The sequence below is a fragment of the Ailuropoda melanoleuca genome, chromosome 1 (genome assembly GCF_002007445.2).
Source record: "Ailuropoda melanoleuca isolate Jingjing chromosome 1, ASM200744v2, whole genome shotgun sequence".
Classification (NCBI taxonomy): Eukaryota; Metazoa; Chordata; class Mammalia; order Carnivora; family Ursidae; genus Ailuropoda; species Ailuropoda melanoleuca.
In genome coordinates this window covers 81,733,763-81,749,066 of record NC_048218.1, presented here as the reverse complement: position 1 = coordinate 81,749,066, position 15,304 = coordinate 81,733,763, and the positions used below count along the sequence as shown (strand labels likewise).

The following is a 15,304-nucleotide window of genomic DNA, read 5'->3' as shown; positions in this document are numbered from 1 at the left end:
TTTGCTGAGCGACACTCCTCTTAGAAGACATGAGTGACTTGGAGACCAGGACCAAGATCCCTGGCAGACCTGTAGACCTAGAAATCCTCTGGCCCAGGGTCTTGGTCTGGGCTTGGAGCACATTTTTTGCTGGGGTTCCTGAGTAGCTTTGAAGAACATTGTCGGTGATGAGTCCAGCTACGAATGATATCTTTCATTCCGGTATGTGTTTCTGATGCTGTCTTAATGGAACCAGAGCGCTGCTCCGGCACCTCTGGCACAAGCCTGATTGTCCTGCCACTGCTCAAGTCCACACCTGGACTCAGATTGCCTTGGCTGCTGTCCAGCCTTCTGCTGCCTGACCCCTGGTTGGGGTGAGGTTTGTCGAACGTTGGTTTGTAAAAGCCTGGAGGGTCAATTAGGCTATGCCCACATTTGTGACCACGTTGTTGTCTCATCAGCTGCTTTAAATACATTCTCTCATTTTAAGCCTCTCAACCAGACGGAGACCCTGCCGTCCCTCCCACTCATCAAACTGACCCTTCGGTAGTGGATCCAGTGACTGCATATGGAAATGGCCCACATGAGCTGTGGGGCTGCAACAAATGCTCACTGTCTTCTCATTCTTCCCACAAATGAGGAGTGTCACCAAGGATACGCCAACAATTACAATCTCAAGTCAGTCTCAGAAAGAGCTTCCAGATTGGCCTTTCCTGTCCATCCTCATTGTCTAGCCCCCTTGAAGCCCTAAAACTTGTTCATGCCATCCTACAAAGTACTGTCAATCTTGTCCCAACTCCCACTTTCAGTCTCACTTCCTGGAAGAAGATGTGGCCAATATCCAGCTGCTCCAGACATGCTGCTTCCCAGGAGTTTCTCACGGTTGTCCATAAAGTTCCTGTCTTTCCAGTGCTCTTCTCTTTGCCTAGAATGCTCTTCCATTTTGGAAAAATCCTGCTCATCCTTTTTATCTAATTCGAATGTCATAACCATGACACTCTTTGTTGACGCTGGAAAAATAGACAGTTATCCGCTCCTCTTCAGTGCTCTCAGAGCTCTCTGTTTTGTCTCGGTTACAGCCCTTATGGTGTGCTGTGATTATCTCTTCACACATGTGTCTCCTCTCACTGCACTGTGGGATCGAGGAGGCCAGAGCTAGCTCACATTCAGCGGTGGGTCTCTAGAAGCTAACACGTAGTAGGCACAGTGCTGGAGGAACGACTAAGGACTGGATAAAGGATTCTTCTGCTCATATAAAATGGGCTCTAGGCTGCTGTGCTTTTGTGATTTGATGTAAAATGATAAAGTTTAAAGGGGAAAAAAACTTCCCTGACCTGTTGCGACGTACAGCAAGAGAATTTATTGCTTATTTCTGTTCTCATCTGCCATATGGCTTTCCATTCACAAACTGCTCTAGTGAGAATTACTTTTGCAGGTAATTTTCTAATGATTGTCTTGGGATAAACAAATTTATCAGACTTGTTTGGCTAATGTATGCAAGGAGGTTCACAGGGGAAAAGATTAATCATCTAAGAAGCAAGCCGGTGTCTGTCATTAGGCGGAAGGGTCCAGAGATGATCAGAGCTGAGCGGCTGGTTGCTATGACTGCAGATACCTTTCTCTCCCTTTGTGAGGTCAACGGCAGCTCCCAAGCTGATTGGTTAAAATTAGATTATCCTGCTGACCAACCATGGGGAGTTAATTTCTTCAGAAAGAGGAAAATGGTGGGAAATCCTGCCGTGATGCTACAAAGGAATTTTTTTAGAAACCCACAGAGTCCAAGCTTGCTTCCATTATAATTAATATGTTCTTTCTAATAAAATAATTTAAGGAAAGCAGACAACAGTATTCATCTATTATTTTGTATATCCATCGAAGCTTTAATCTGGTTTGTCCTCAAACCCAACTCTCAAACTTAAAGAAACCTTTATTTTCCTGTTTTACCTCCATAACCAAAGACTGCCATCGTGTGTGTATGTGTGTGTTTATATGATCGGAGATAAGCTAATTGTGCAAAAAAAAAAAAATGGAGCTGGCACAGTTAAAGGTATTTGCTTGTAGGGCTCCTGCCCTAGGGAAATAACAGGCACAAAAAACTTTAAGCAGAAATACTTACTTTTGGATGGGCAGCATCTTTGAATTGTTGAAGGGAATCCTGCCTTCCAGAGGGTTCTTCCCAGGAAGTCATAGATGGCCTATCCTCTGGCTTTCCAATGGGTACACCCTTTTTTCTATGAATTAATTACCACCGGCTTCAATTATTACTTATTTCTGTGTGAGAAAGATACAGAATTAGTTCATCTCAGAGACAAGACGAACTTCAGGTTCTGCTGAGTTATAAAACCAAGTGGATGTGAAATACAAATCAAGGAAAATCGTCCCAGGATTTATTTGTTTCTTTAGCTCCTATGCCACTCTGAAGAAATAAAATATGATTAAGGAAGAAATAGGAAAAAAGCTGATGTTGAAATTATGGGCAATCTGCATACTTCTGTCTGTATGATCACCAAATCAGCATATTTTAAAAATCAAATTAACTTGTTGTGGCACATTTGGATCTGTGCCAAAGGGTCCATGAGGAGGGCCCCAAAATGCCCTGTTCCTGAAAGCCACGTCCGGGGGAGTCAGGGATCATGATGTCCATATAAAATGTAATGACGAACTCCAGGCAGCATAAAAACACTGCCAAGCAATAGTTTCAAGCAGGAAGCACCATAGGAATTTCTAGGAAGAAGAGGACAAAAGCACCATGGCTGAAGTAATCCAGATCCAGGCATTTCTCCCAGAGGAGAGAAGAGAAAGATAAAGCGATCACGGTCCTGATGTGTGTACTATTAGCACATCACTGAGGGTTTAGGAAACAAAGACAGAGCAGCCCAGTTGCATCACCCTTATAGTCATCATTATAGTAAGTGTATCTGTTCACTGCTTATCCCATCAGCCGCAGGCGCGGAAGACAGCAGTTACTTTGTTATTATTATCTTTATCATCGCGTTGTAATTAGTGTGAGGAAATTGGGCCATGGAGATTAACCCACCTAAACTCACACCATTTATAAAGAGGCCAGAATTCAACTCNCGGCGCGGAAGACAGCAGTTACTTTGTTATTATTATCTTTATCATCGCGTTGTAATTAGCGTGAGGAAATTGGGCCATGGAGATTAACCCACCTAAACTCACACCATTTATAAAGAGGCCAGAATTCAACTCCAGTTCCCCTTGTTAGCACTTTTCTGCATGTGTCTCGGAATATTTGACGTAAGTATTCGATACAATGTGTGCATCCTGTTACTTTTCTCACCTGTTGTTACATAAACTTAATAATCACTTTTGATAACTACATACTACTTCATTGAGTGGCTGTGCCACTGTGACTGCACATTTCATTATTGCTGGACTTTGCGTACTTTCCAATTTGGGAGACATTGTCTACAGAAAACTTCTTTCTGGGGCGCCTGGGTGGCACGGCAGTTAAGCGTCTGCCTTCAGCTCAGGGCGTGATCCCAGGTTCCTGGGATCGAGCCCCACATCAGGCTCCTCCTCTATGAGCCTGCTTCTTCCTCTCCCACTCCCCCTGCTTGTGTTCCCTCTCTCGCTGGCTGTCTCTCTCTCTGTCAAATAAATAAAATCTTAAAAAAAAAAAAAAGATAACTTCTTTCTCCGTCCAATATTTAGGCTCTTTTCTTAGGGTAAATTAATTGCTACAAATGAAAGAGTAGGAAGACTATTTGAAAAACTGTGTTGTCAAGTTCTCTCATTAAGAATANTTAACTTCTTTCTCCGTCCAATATTTAGGCTCTTTTCTTAGGGTAAATTAATTGCTACAAATGAAAGAGTAGGAAGACTATTTGAAAAACTGTGTTGTCAAGTTCTCTCATTAAGAATATAAGGATTCTCAATTTACCACATTCCTGCCGGCACTGGGAAGAATCGTTAATACACAAAACCAAAAAATGTAAATTAATTAGACCACTAATTAATTCTTGTTTGTTAAAAAAATATTTCTTGAACTCCTGTTGGTCTTGGGATATATCAGTGGGCAAAACAGGTAAGCGATGATATGTCTGTTTACTAATTCTAGTCAAGAATTTTTATTGGAAATACCACTATGGCGGCATTTGGAAGGCAGAACAATGAGAGGGGAGAAAGGTTTGAGGAGGGGCCAGGTTCAGATACTATCTTAATAGAATGAATAAGATAAATATTCAACAACTGAGTCATTTAAATGAGGACACAATGAGGTGCATAGAATATATAATATCGCAAGCTCTATGAGTTATTTAGATCTTTAGTTCTAGTGGAATTTCCTTAGGAGTAAGATATTATCAAAGTCCCCAACCCAGGAAGTTATATTTGATGAGACCTTTGTAGGAAGAAGTGAGAGATTTTTCAAAGCTCATCTTCACACTCATTTCTCTTCCAAACTCTTAAGACTGTGGCCTTTGGGTTGTCATGTTGTATCGCTGCAAACTGAGGTAGCATTTCAAGCAGGAGTGACGCGGTTCTGGCAAGAGATGTTGAAATTTGAGTTTGGGTAGCACAAGGATAAAACTGAGACAGCTCTGTTGCATGGCTCCCCCGGGGTGGGAGGAGATGGGCATCCATCCTCCCATTTCTGACTACAGTGCAGACATCATACAGCCAGATGGTTTGTTCTAGAGTGTGGCTGTCACACAAGTAAGGGCTACTTGAAAACAGTCGTATGGTAACACAATTGATTATTGTCATCGTAGAGAGTAGACATGGTGAAACCAATCATAGTCTGTTTCCAGAGACCATTCATGTTTTGAGACAAAAATAACTTGCCAAACAGAAGATGTTTTTATTCCAAGGTCATGCTTGCTGGATATATATATATGTATTTTGTTGTTGTTGTTGTTCAATCCCTGGTACAGAGTAAATGCTCAATAAATAGTCACCACTTTTGTGATATATATTATGACTGTTTCATTATTTGCTGAAGTGAGGTTTCCCCTTCATATTCTAAAGACACCTAGAAATGAAAGGAAAAAAGGAAGAGCTCCGCAGATGAAAGAGCAGGCAGGATGAAGGGGGGGGGAGCTATTTTTAGGATGGGGCTGCTGCTGGAAAGCTCAGAGGAAGGAGCAAGAAGAATAAAGAGGCTGATGAGGAGGGCAGAGAGGAGATCAACGGTTAACTGTGTGGAGTTTTGGGAGCAACGAAAGGTCCTGGACAGGAAGAGCAGTTCTGTGGAAAAACGAAAGATACGTTCACAAGTCGGAGCTCTGAAATCCCTAAGGACTCCAGCTGCCTCCGGCTAAGCCCTAGTCCGTTTCTGAAGTGACAACGTGCCAATGCTCACTGCTGCGTGCCAGGGTGCGTGTGGATTTGCAGATGACAGCACATCGCTCTGTCGCCAGCGAGACATCAGAGGCTGACGTTTGGGCATGACAGGCTGATGGACCATTATTTTGTTTCATTTAAGGCAAGATTAGTAACTTAATATGGAGATTTCAGGTTGTTAAATGCACAGAGGATCACATTCTGTTCTTCACAAAAACCAAACTACAAGTTCTGGTTTATTTAGGTGCTGGTCTCCCGAGGTGGCCGGGACCACGTGAGCTCGGGTACTGACGGGCACTGCTCGGGAGAGGATGACTTCTGTTTTCCTTGGGCAAGTTTGCTGACTTGCCACTGCTGTGGAGAAGAAGAGGTGGCATCTAACTGGCTGGTGGACACACAGGTTATTCGGTGTCTCCAGAGAGGACTGGCAGATGGAATCTCCACAGACTAAATTGTGTCTCAGCCAGTCCTGAGCACTGCCAAAGTCACCGTCTTTGCGGTAGTGTCAGCGTCTGCCAAGAGAAGGGACATCATGGCGGGCTCACTTAGGACACTGCCAACCACCCACATGGCTTGAAGCAAGCCCCTTCACCTTACCGTCCTTCAGTTTCCACATCTGTAAAGTGAGGGGACTGGGGTAGGAGCCCCCTGGGTGTTCAGTCATGAACGAACTATGCCTGCAGGACGTGGGCCTGGAGAATAGTCCAGAAATGTTCAACAGAAACGGTGGCTGAAAGAGGAGGATTATGATCTTTTCCAATTGTATTTTCTCTGGCTCAAGACCAAATATTTGTTTAACTCCTCTCTTACCTTCGTGTTAGAGCCTATTAGACATTTTAAATGAGCTCTTCCCCGTTGTCCATGTGTTTATCTGTTTGCGCTGTGAGCTATTTAAGGACAGGGACAGTTTTGAATAGGTAATACATTTACATGATTCAAAAGGAACAAAAGAGAATATAGTGAAGCCTGCTTTTCCCAGCCACCCACTTCCCCTTCCCACTGGCGACCAAATGCTATTGTTTTCTTGTGTCTCCTTCCAGAGTTGCTTTACGTACGCACTAACGAATACATATGTGTTTTCCCTCCCCCTGCCCCCCATATGTTTTATGGAAAAACGGTAGAGTAGTATATGCATTGTTCTGCATTTTCCACTTGATACTATACCTTGGAGCTCTTTTTACATAGTATGTAATGAGTTTCCTCAGCCTTTTTTATAGCTTCATGGTATTCCTTTTTATATATATGCCGTAATTTATTTGAACAGTCCCAAATTGATAAATACTTACGTTTTCAATTTTGTGATATTAAAAGTAATACTGCCAGGAACACTGTAATGATGCATAAATGATATTGCAGGTATGCGTAAGTGTGTGTGTGAAATTTTGTGCTAATGAAAGAAATCGTAGCTAATGTTTAGTGTGATTTGGGAAATGCCAAGGAGGTCTCTCCCACCCAGACACTTATCCCACCAATTTCATTTGACTTTTCCAAATTCTACATTTGGAGTCATTCTTTTGCTGAAGATTTTGTCTCTTATCAAAACCCTAACCTAATTAAGCCTCAACAATCGTTTGAACTCTGTTATGAATTATTAGTCCCGTGAACAGTTTTGCTGTGGTGATCCCATGCTCCGGCTTCATACATTTCTGTGGCTTTGACCACCTTCATTGGGACACATCTGGCACAATGTGGGGCTTTCACAGTCTGGCTCTGCTCGTGTTTAAGGTTTCCTCTCTCAACCTCAGCCCTTCTGACTGTAGCCATGCTCAACCACTGTAGCCTTTCCAGTGGGTGACGGCTTTCTCATCTCCAGGCCTCTGCTCATGAGGCATCTCTACTCGGATGATTTTCCCCACCACCTCTAGACCTGCTAGTGCTTTCGCTCAGTCCTCGCTTCCCCTGCGTCTCCTTTGCCATCTTGGCTGGTTTCAGCTCTTGAAGATCATCTCGTGGACTCTTACTTCCATCCAAGCAGAAGCTCCCTAGCATTGCAATTGCCCTTAAAAGTTTTTTCTTTTTAAATTCCTATGTCTTCATAGACTAGAAGCTCCTTATAAGTAGGAAATTTTTGTTTCTTTGTTTGTCTTTTTATTTCTAGTGCCTGTAGCATAATAGGGACTCAGAATATGTTTTTGGGAGTGGTACATGAATGGATTGTCCTTCAGTCCAAGGGATGAATTAACAGTCAATTGATCTAAAAGGAATATTGGTAGAGGAACTAAAAATTGAATTAGATTACCATCTGGATTATTAGACCCCGAGTACTCCAAATCTGACTGTATAGTTAAAAACGTGCACTGGCTGGAATCTTGTACAGAATGAGGCAAGAGAGTTGTATTTTACCAGTTCCTGCATAGAATCACTCGGTCAGGGGGTTGACTGGCTTTCAAACTCCTTCAGCCACAGCTGTCCGAGATAGATGGCATAGCGTAGAAACCATCTTTTTGGGCTACTTGGTGGAGGAGAAACAGTGGTGTGTATAAATACTGGGTGGAGATATGCTGTTGAGAACATGCACCAGTTCTCACCTCTCTCTTACCTCCTCATCTCTTTGGGGGAGCCTGGAGATAGACTAGCTAGATCAGGGTGACTTGGATGTCCATTGGACAAGAGCAGGCCCTGGGGAAAGAACCCAGGATGTGGAAGGAAGCTTGGCCAGGCAGCGAGTAGGTTTCAGGAGAGTCCAGATGCATAATGGTCAACATGGGTCCACATGGGGCCAGTCAGGCTGCTGGTGCCATGCTGCCATGGTGGGGCTGGGTTTCTCAGTGGAAACTGAAAAGAGGAAGTGGACTGGTGGGCCCAGAGAAACTGTACAACTCAAGTCTCAGACAAATGCTAGCTTCTGTACCTTCTAAAGAACTCTGAAAGCCAATTAAAAAAGCCCAAAACCCCGGGGCGCCTGGGTGGCACAGCGGTTAGGCGTCTGCCTTCAGCTCAGGGCGTGATCCCGGCATTATGGGATCGAGCCCCAAATCAGGCTCCTCCTATGAGCCTGCTTCTTCCTCTCCCACTCCCCCTGCTTGTGTTCCCTCTCTTGCTGGCTGTCTCTATCTCTGTCAAATAAATAAATAAAATCTTTAAAAAAAAAAAAAGCCCAAAACCCCATAAAAAATGGGAAAGGATATGGATGGTTTGCAGGAAATAAAAGAGAAATGGCTCTTAGGGACCTGAAAAGCTACTCAGCCCCACCCAGAAGAAGAAAAATGCAAATTACAATGACAGTGAAATTTCGTTTTTCACCTGTCGGATTGGCAAACATAGAAGAGTTTGATAATATTAAGAAATGGCTCTCTGCCAATTGGTACAACTTCCACAGAAAGAAATTTGTTAATATCTGTCAAAATGTAAACGCAAATGCCTTTGACCTAGCAGTCTTACTTGTGGCATTGCATCCCAGATACATATTCTCAAATGTGCGAAGTGATCCATGTAAAAGATTACTAATTGAGGCATTGTTAGTAGTAGCAAAGTTTTCAGGACATTCTGCAAGTCCACTAATAGGACTGGTCGGTTAAATAAATAATGATGCATCAATTTAATGAAGTACTAATAGCTGTCAACAAGAATGAGAGAGTACTTTGTTTACAGATATGAACTTCAAGATTTCTTGTTTCATGAAAAAGAGCAATGTGCAGAAAAGCATGTCTAGTGGGCTACTGTTCTCTTAAAGAAGAAAAAAAGACTATATATGTACTTCCCCTATCATATGTATATATGCATATGCGTAAAATAGGTAATAATTTGCCTATTGAGAAGGGAATTGGGAATTGGGGCTTGGGGAGAAGCGAGAGAGAAACTTTCCACTTTGTACTATTTATAGTGTTTGAAATTGAATCATATTAATTCATTACCTATTCAATCTTTTTTAAAAATAGGAATATTGCATCCTGCTCTCTAATACAGCCATTGAATTTAATGCAAAAAAGTGTGTTATAAAATATTGATTAATGCAATTACTTAATCCCACACCACCCTACTCCTCCTGTTCCATTTGATACTCACCGATATTTGAATAAGTTTGATGTCCCAGGAAGATGGGACCTGCCCCAAGTTTATCCTCTAGCTGCCTACATCCCTGGTGTCCATACTTAAGTACTGCTGGACACGCAGCTGCCCTCGGGCAAAGTTGGAGTGGCATGCGCGAGGCTTTAGGAAAGATACAGCTGAGTTTGAATCCTGTGCCTATATTACTTTTGGCTAGGTCTTGGTAAGTTGCCTTGCCTCTCTAAACTTCAGCTTTTGATCTATAAAAAACAAAACAAAACAAAACCTGTTAACTGTTGCATCATGAAGTTGATCTTGGCTATAGGATTTCAAGTATTTAACAATCAAATTCATTAATAACAACAGCTTTATTGTGGTCCACTGCATCCATGTCCTGACTGGCCTCTGTCAGAGTCACGGTGGACCTGGCCGAACTCAGTTCTGTGCCCGGTTTCACTGAGGCACTGAGAAATGACCCAGGGCCATGATTCTCTGTTCCCTGCTATCCTGCTGGAGTTGGTCTCTGTCCTTCCCAGCTCAGCCGGTTCTCCCTCTTGCGTACCCTTGGCTTGACCCGAACAATGTTCCTCTTTTGTGTCCAAAGTCTCTGGCAGCTCTTGGACAGATTTGGTTGTTTCCACATGGTTGAGAGAAAGGGAGTTCCTTTAGTATGGGGGTAAGGGGGCTGGTGTGTGGTATTCAGAGCACCTGGGACCTGGTGATAATCACACTTCTGTGCGGATTTGTACTCGGGGCATAAGGATAGGCATTTCTCTCTCCTCTCTCTCTTCTTCCAACTCCCACTTAGACCCCTCTGCTAACTCTTCAGCATGGTGTGATTTGACTTGGTGCGATTTACAATCAAATGTACATAAAATGTGTCTGTTTTGCCAACTGTTTGCTTAAGCAACTACGGGGACGTGTTACCCAGTGACATCAACAGCTCTGAGATGGCTGTTTTATAGTCAGTCTGAGCAGTGGTACAAGCTTCAGGTTGATATGTGTTCATATACTTGAATGGGAGAAAAATTCATATACAGCCAATAGCTTAGTTGCTATAGTGAGATAGGACACCTTTTGAAAAAGTTTCTCTTTAAAGTTGAAGCTTAATCACTTTTAAGGCAGAGGAAAAACAGAAGGAGGGAAAAAAAAAAACAAAAAACCCAGACTGTGGTAGGCTAGATTTCCCCCAGATATTGCTGCTTCTGTCTCTGCAGCCGAACATAACAGCTGGTGAGTAGAGAGAAACTGGAGAAAGATCTTTTTTGCCTTTAATCCAGTATGCTGTTTTCCTGTGCCCGTTTTACTGTAATTCTCAGCGGCCGCGGGACAAAAGCTGTTGACTGATACATGCAATTACCTCCTCTAATATTGCTCTCAACTGTCGGCCCTGACTGACGAACGTGGATGAGGGTTAGTTAAGGTCTGGGAAACACTCTTTTAATAAAAGCCATTCCCATCTCTATGATCACCTCCCTCCCTCAGACCTTTTCATCTCTTTTCTGGAAAGATAAGGCCTGGTGATGGAAAGTTAAAAAGTGGTGCTGAACTTGGACGTTCACGACGCCATCATTTACCCCATAAAAACTCTCACAGCGTGTGTGTGCCTGTGTGTGCGTGCGTGTGTGTGTGCAATTTGCATTTGAAATCCGGAGAATCAGTCTGGGTCGCTGGGCAAGTCTTTCCCAGGAAGCATAAGGGGTGAGTTGAGGAAGTTAAACCAGACCCTCATTGGGTTCAGACTTCATTTGGTTTTCGTAGGCCAAAGAAAGCCCTGCAGAGGTAGTCCTCTCAGGGCCCTCCGACGGCGGGCTGCATGGGGATGCTCCAGCTCCTAATGGAGGACCGGCCCCCCACCCCAAAACTGGGTTTAACGAACTGTGGATGGAAACCTTCTCCTGCCCACCGACACAGTGCTGCATGGAGCCTGCTCACAGAGTACCACCATCAGAAGAGGGAGTTCAGATCCTCCTGGGGAGCCCCCCGCCGGGGGAAAGTGGGGCGGATCTAGTGAGATGCTCCCCATCGCCCCTGCCCCCTGCCCATTCTTTGTTTAGAAGAGTTCCTACTTCACACAGGCAGAAGGTAAGACCCGAAAGTGAGGACGACGCCCTATTTGTGTGGTTTGGAAGCCTGAGGTGGAAACTATGGGAAGATGTCCTTATAAAAACTGAGAACTGTGGGGATTGGACTGCGTCCCTGTCTTTTTGAAAGGCCTGCTGGTTGTTCTGAATGCACACTGCTGGCCACGGAGCAGCAGCTCCTAGCCAGTTCTTTAGGGGGCCCGACGGCACTTGGCAGAAGGGCCTCACCGATCGCTTTGATTGGTGCGCGCAGGCGGAGGGGGTGGGGGCTGAGGAGGCCCCGGGGCGTTCACAGGCCCAGAAGGGAGCCCGAGGAGGTCCAAGAAAGTCCGCTCCTTTATCATAGAGTGAGAGAGCTCTGTCCTATCAGTTTTCCCTGGTGTTGGCACTCAATTTTCATAATACAATTTGTAATGTGATAAGGTCTACACATTATTAATAGTAGCAATAGTGTGGCAAGGTTATTCCTATGCAGTTTTAATAAAGAACAAAGGGCCGTACTGCCGAAGCAGGAAAATTACCTAGGATTTTAGAACCAGGGCACACCATGTTCCTCTCTTTCAAGTATCTGCAGACTGTTTACTGAAGAAATGCTTCTCTTAGAGATAAACCCACTTCTACTCCACCGCACGGCACCCACACTGGTAGGGAGACTCGATGTCCCGTTCGCACCTTGGTTGCCTTCTGTAGGGTCGCAGAGCATGTCTGCCGGGACCGAGGAGAGCAGCCGTCTGACTCAACAGACATCTACCGCACTCCCGCTGTGTGCCAAGAAATGCCCTGAAATCTGGACGTGTGTAACCCAGGAGAAGGCAAGGCTCATCGCCCAGGAGCCCTCTCCTCGGGGTGGAGGTGGAATTTCAGCCTCAGGTGATGGACTGTTGACAAGCTACCGGGAGGTGAGTCTACAGCGGGAGAGGAGAAGATGGTTAAATGTGGCTAGGTCAAGGATGGCTTTCTGGAAGAAAGAGGTGTAACTAAGTGGCTCCTTTCTTGGCACGCTTTACAGTTTCTCAAAGGCCCCTGCTCTTGTGCAAGGCATGACACAAATCGCATGGGAAGCAGTCTCATAGGGTGCTGACACCCCAGAAATGCAAACAAGCATGCACCCAGCTAATGGCATCATGGTGTGATTGCACGGGGACAGCAGTATGGCTCTGCAGGGGCACAGAGGAGGAAGGTTATGACCTGCTTCAGCTTTCATGATAAGCAGGGACTCCCTTGTTTTCCCTGTGTTGATAGTCAAGGATTACACTGTACTTTTTCTGTACGGGGCCTGACTCTAAGTGCTCTGAACATAGCAACACATGTCATCTTCACACAACCCTAACTGAGGACACGAAGGCAGAGAGAAGTGTCTGGAAGCACAGTTAGGGCTAGGACTAGAGTCTGCACTTGTCATCCTTCACTACTCACCTTCCCATGGGGAACAAGCTTCATTCTGGCCTTGCTTTAGGCAGCGGAGACTGAGCCCACTGTCTGATCTGCCTTCTGGGGAGAAGGCTGAGGGAACTCCTATGCAAGGAATATTGGAGAGGGGAATTTTTTTTTTTAAAAATGTGGAATCCTGTTCCAAACCCCAGCCCTCCCACACACAATCACATGTGCATTCACACCTACACAATGCAAATATACCCTTTTTCTTCCCCGTGAGCCCGAAGTCTGCCTTTGCATCAAAATCACTCAAAGCTTTAAATAAAATACAACTGCTGAGGCCCCTTCCCAGAGATTCTAAATACTCATATCTCGGAGCAGACCTTGAGCGTCTGTTTCTTCTGTGTTTTAAGAAAATTAAATGACATGCATGCCCAAAGTAAAAATTCACAGTACAGAAAAGAAAGTCTGTATCCCTTCCACCTAGCCCTCAGTCTTTCCTTCCAAAGACAAACACTTCCAACAGTGACTTGTGATCTGTTTTCTTCCAGAAAGCAATGATCACATATATCCATCTGTTATTTCCCCCCCCCTTTTTTTTTTGGCTGGGTACATTGTCCTTTATTGATGGTACATGACAAGGCAGGTCTCCCCAAGCCCCTCCCTTCTTCAGGGGGTCTGGAATGGAAACTGTTGAGGTAGGGAGATTCTCAGTGTGTTGGGGGAGGAGTTGGGGCAAGGACTCCCTAGCAGCTGAAGGCCCCTCTCTTCCTCTTGCTCTTGTTGGGGCTGGTGGTCCAGGGGGCTCTTACTTTTTGGAGGTCATGTAGACCACAAAATCTACCACCCAGTTACTGTAGCCAAATTCATTGTTGTGCTAGGAAATGAGCTTGACAAAGTGGTCATTGAGGGCCATGTAACCCCAGCATCAAAGGTGGAAGAATGGGTGTCACCGTTGAAGTCATAGGAGACAAGCTGGTCCTCAGCACTCAACACTCTGATGCTTGTTTCCCTTCTTGATGTCATCATATTTGGCAGCTTTCTCCAGATGGCAGGTCAGATCCAAGACTGACATGTTGGGGGTGGAGACATGGAAGGCCATGCCAGTGAGCTTCTCATTCAGTACATGGATGACCTTACCTACAGCCTTGGCAGCACCAGTGGAAGCAGGGATGATGTTCTGGGTAGTCCCTCGGCCACCACACCATAGCTTCCTGGAGGAGTCATCGACAGTCTTCAGGGTGGCAGTGATGGCATGGACTGTGGTCATGAGTCCCTCCACTACGCCAAAACTGTCATGGATGACCCCTGCCAGAGGGGCCAAGCATTTGGTGGTATAGGAGGACATTGCTGAGAATCTTGAGAGAGTTGTCATATTTCTCATAGTTCATACCCATCACAAAAATGGAGGCATCAGCAGGATGGGCAAGATGATGATTCTCTTAGCTCTACCCTTCAAATGAGCCCAGCCTTCTCCATGGTGCTGAAGACCCCCGTGGGCTCCACAAGGTACTCAGCACCATATCACCCCATGAGTTTGGCGGGAACTTTCCCTTGGAAGATGGAGATGGGCTTTCTTTCTTTTTTTTTCTTTTTTAAAAAGATTTTATTTATTTGTTTGAGAGAGAGCGAGCACAGAGAGGGAGAGGGAGAAGCAGGTTCCCCACTGAGCAGGGAGCCCAATGCGGGGCTTGATCCCTGGACCCTGGGATCATGACCTCACCTGAAGGCAGACGCTTAACTGACTGAGCCACCCAGGTGCCCCGGAGATGGGCTTTCTCTTGATGACAGGTTTCCTGTTCTCAGCCTTGACTGTGCCATTGACTTTGTCATGGGTGGAATCATACTGGAACATGTAGACCATGTATTTGAGGTCAATGAGAAGGGGTCATTAATGCTGAAAACATCCACTTTGCCAGAGTTAAAAGCAGCCCTGGTGACCAAGTGCCTAATGTGGCCACATCCATTTATTCTGACCTTCACCATCATGTCTTGGGGATGCAGCTGGCACTGCACAAGAAGATGTTGCTGTCTGCTGAATGGGGGGGAGCAGTAGCCCCCATCTGTTATTTTCCAACCTCTGTAGAGGATTGTGACGAATAGTTGGCTGAGAATCTCTGACCCAGGCCCTGCTCCATCCACCTCAGAGATGCTTCTTCTGTGGGAATGGAGGGCGGGAAAAGGGAGGCTTAGGAAGTGGGGAGCTTTCTGAGTAGATGAATTAGAAGGAAAGCCAAAGAGTAGAACCCAGAGAGAGCGTCCTCAGGGCAGCATGCTGCGGCAGAGTGAAAGAGGTGACAATTCCTCTAATATGCATTGAGTACTAATTGCTAAGAGAGGCACAGTGGCGAGACATGGTCAGAAGTGAGTGGGGATCAATAAGGAAATGCCTTCCAGAGGAGACCTGAGAAGTGTCAAAAAGAAAGGAAAGGGTAATTGGGGTGGAGAGAATGGCATGGGATGTGAATGCTCATTCACACATGTATTCCAGGTATTTTTTTCTTCAGTTCTTTGGGATGTAGTGGGTGTAATTGCAAGACTATGACACACTTTGGTGTCAGGCTGCCTTGGATCAC

At 45.1% G+C, this 15,304-nt stretch overlaps 1 long non-coding RNA gene and 1 pseudogene across 2 annotated transcripts in view; one reads left to right on the top strand and one right to left on the bottom strand.

Annotated features, from left to right (window-relative positions):
* LOC109490037 overlaps window positions 1–11,305 on the top strand; it is a 48,556-nt gene extending 37,251 nt beyond the window's left edge. For both annotated transcript variants that reach the window (XR_004627348.1, XR_004627355.1), the window contains exon 6: window positions 11,032–11,305. This is a non-coding gene — a long non-coding RNA (uncharacterized LOC109490037). The remainder of the gene's footprint in view (window positions 1–11,031) is intronic.
* A 2,231-nt stretch (window positions 11,306–13,536) lies between these two features.
* LOC100469347 lies at window positions 13,537–14,714 on the bottom strand (annotated as a pseudogene).
* Between the last annotated feature and the right edge of the window lie 590 nt (window positions 14,715–15,304).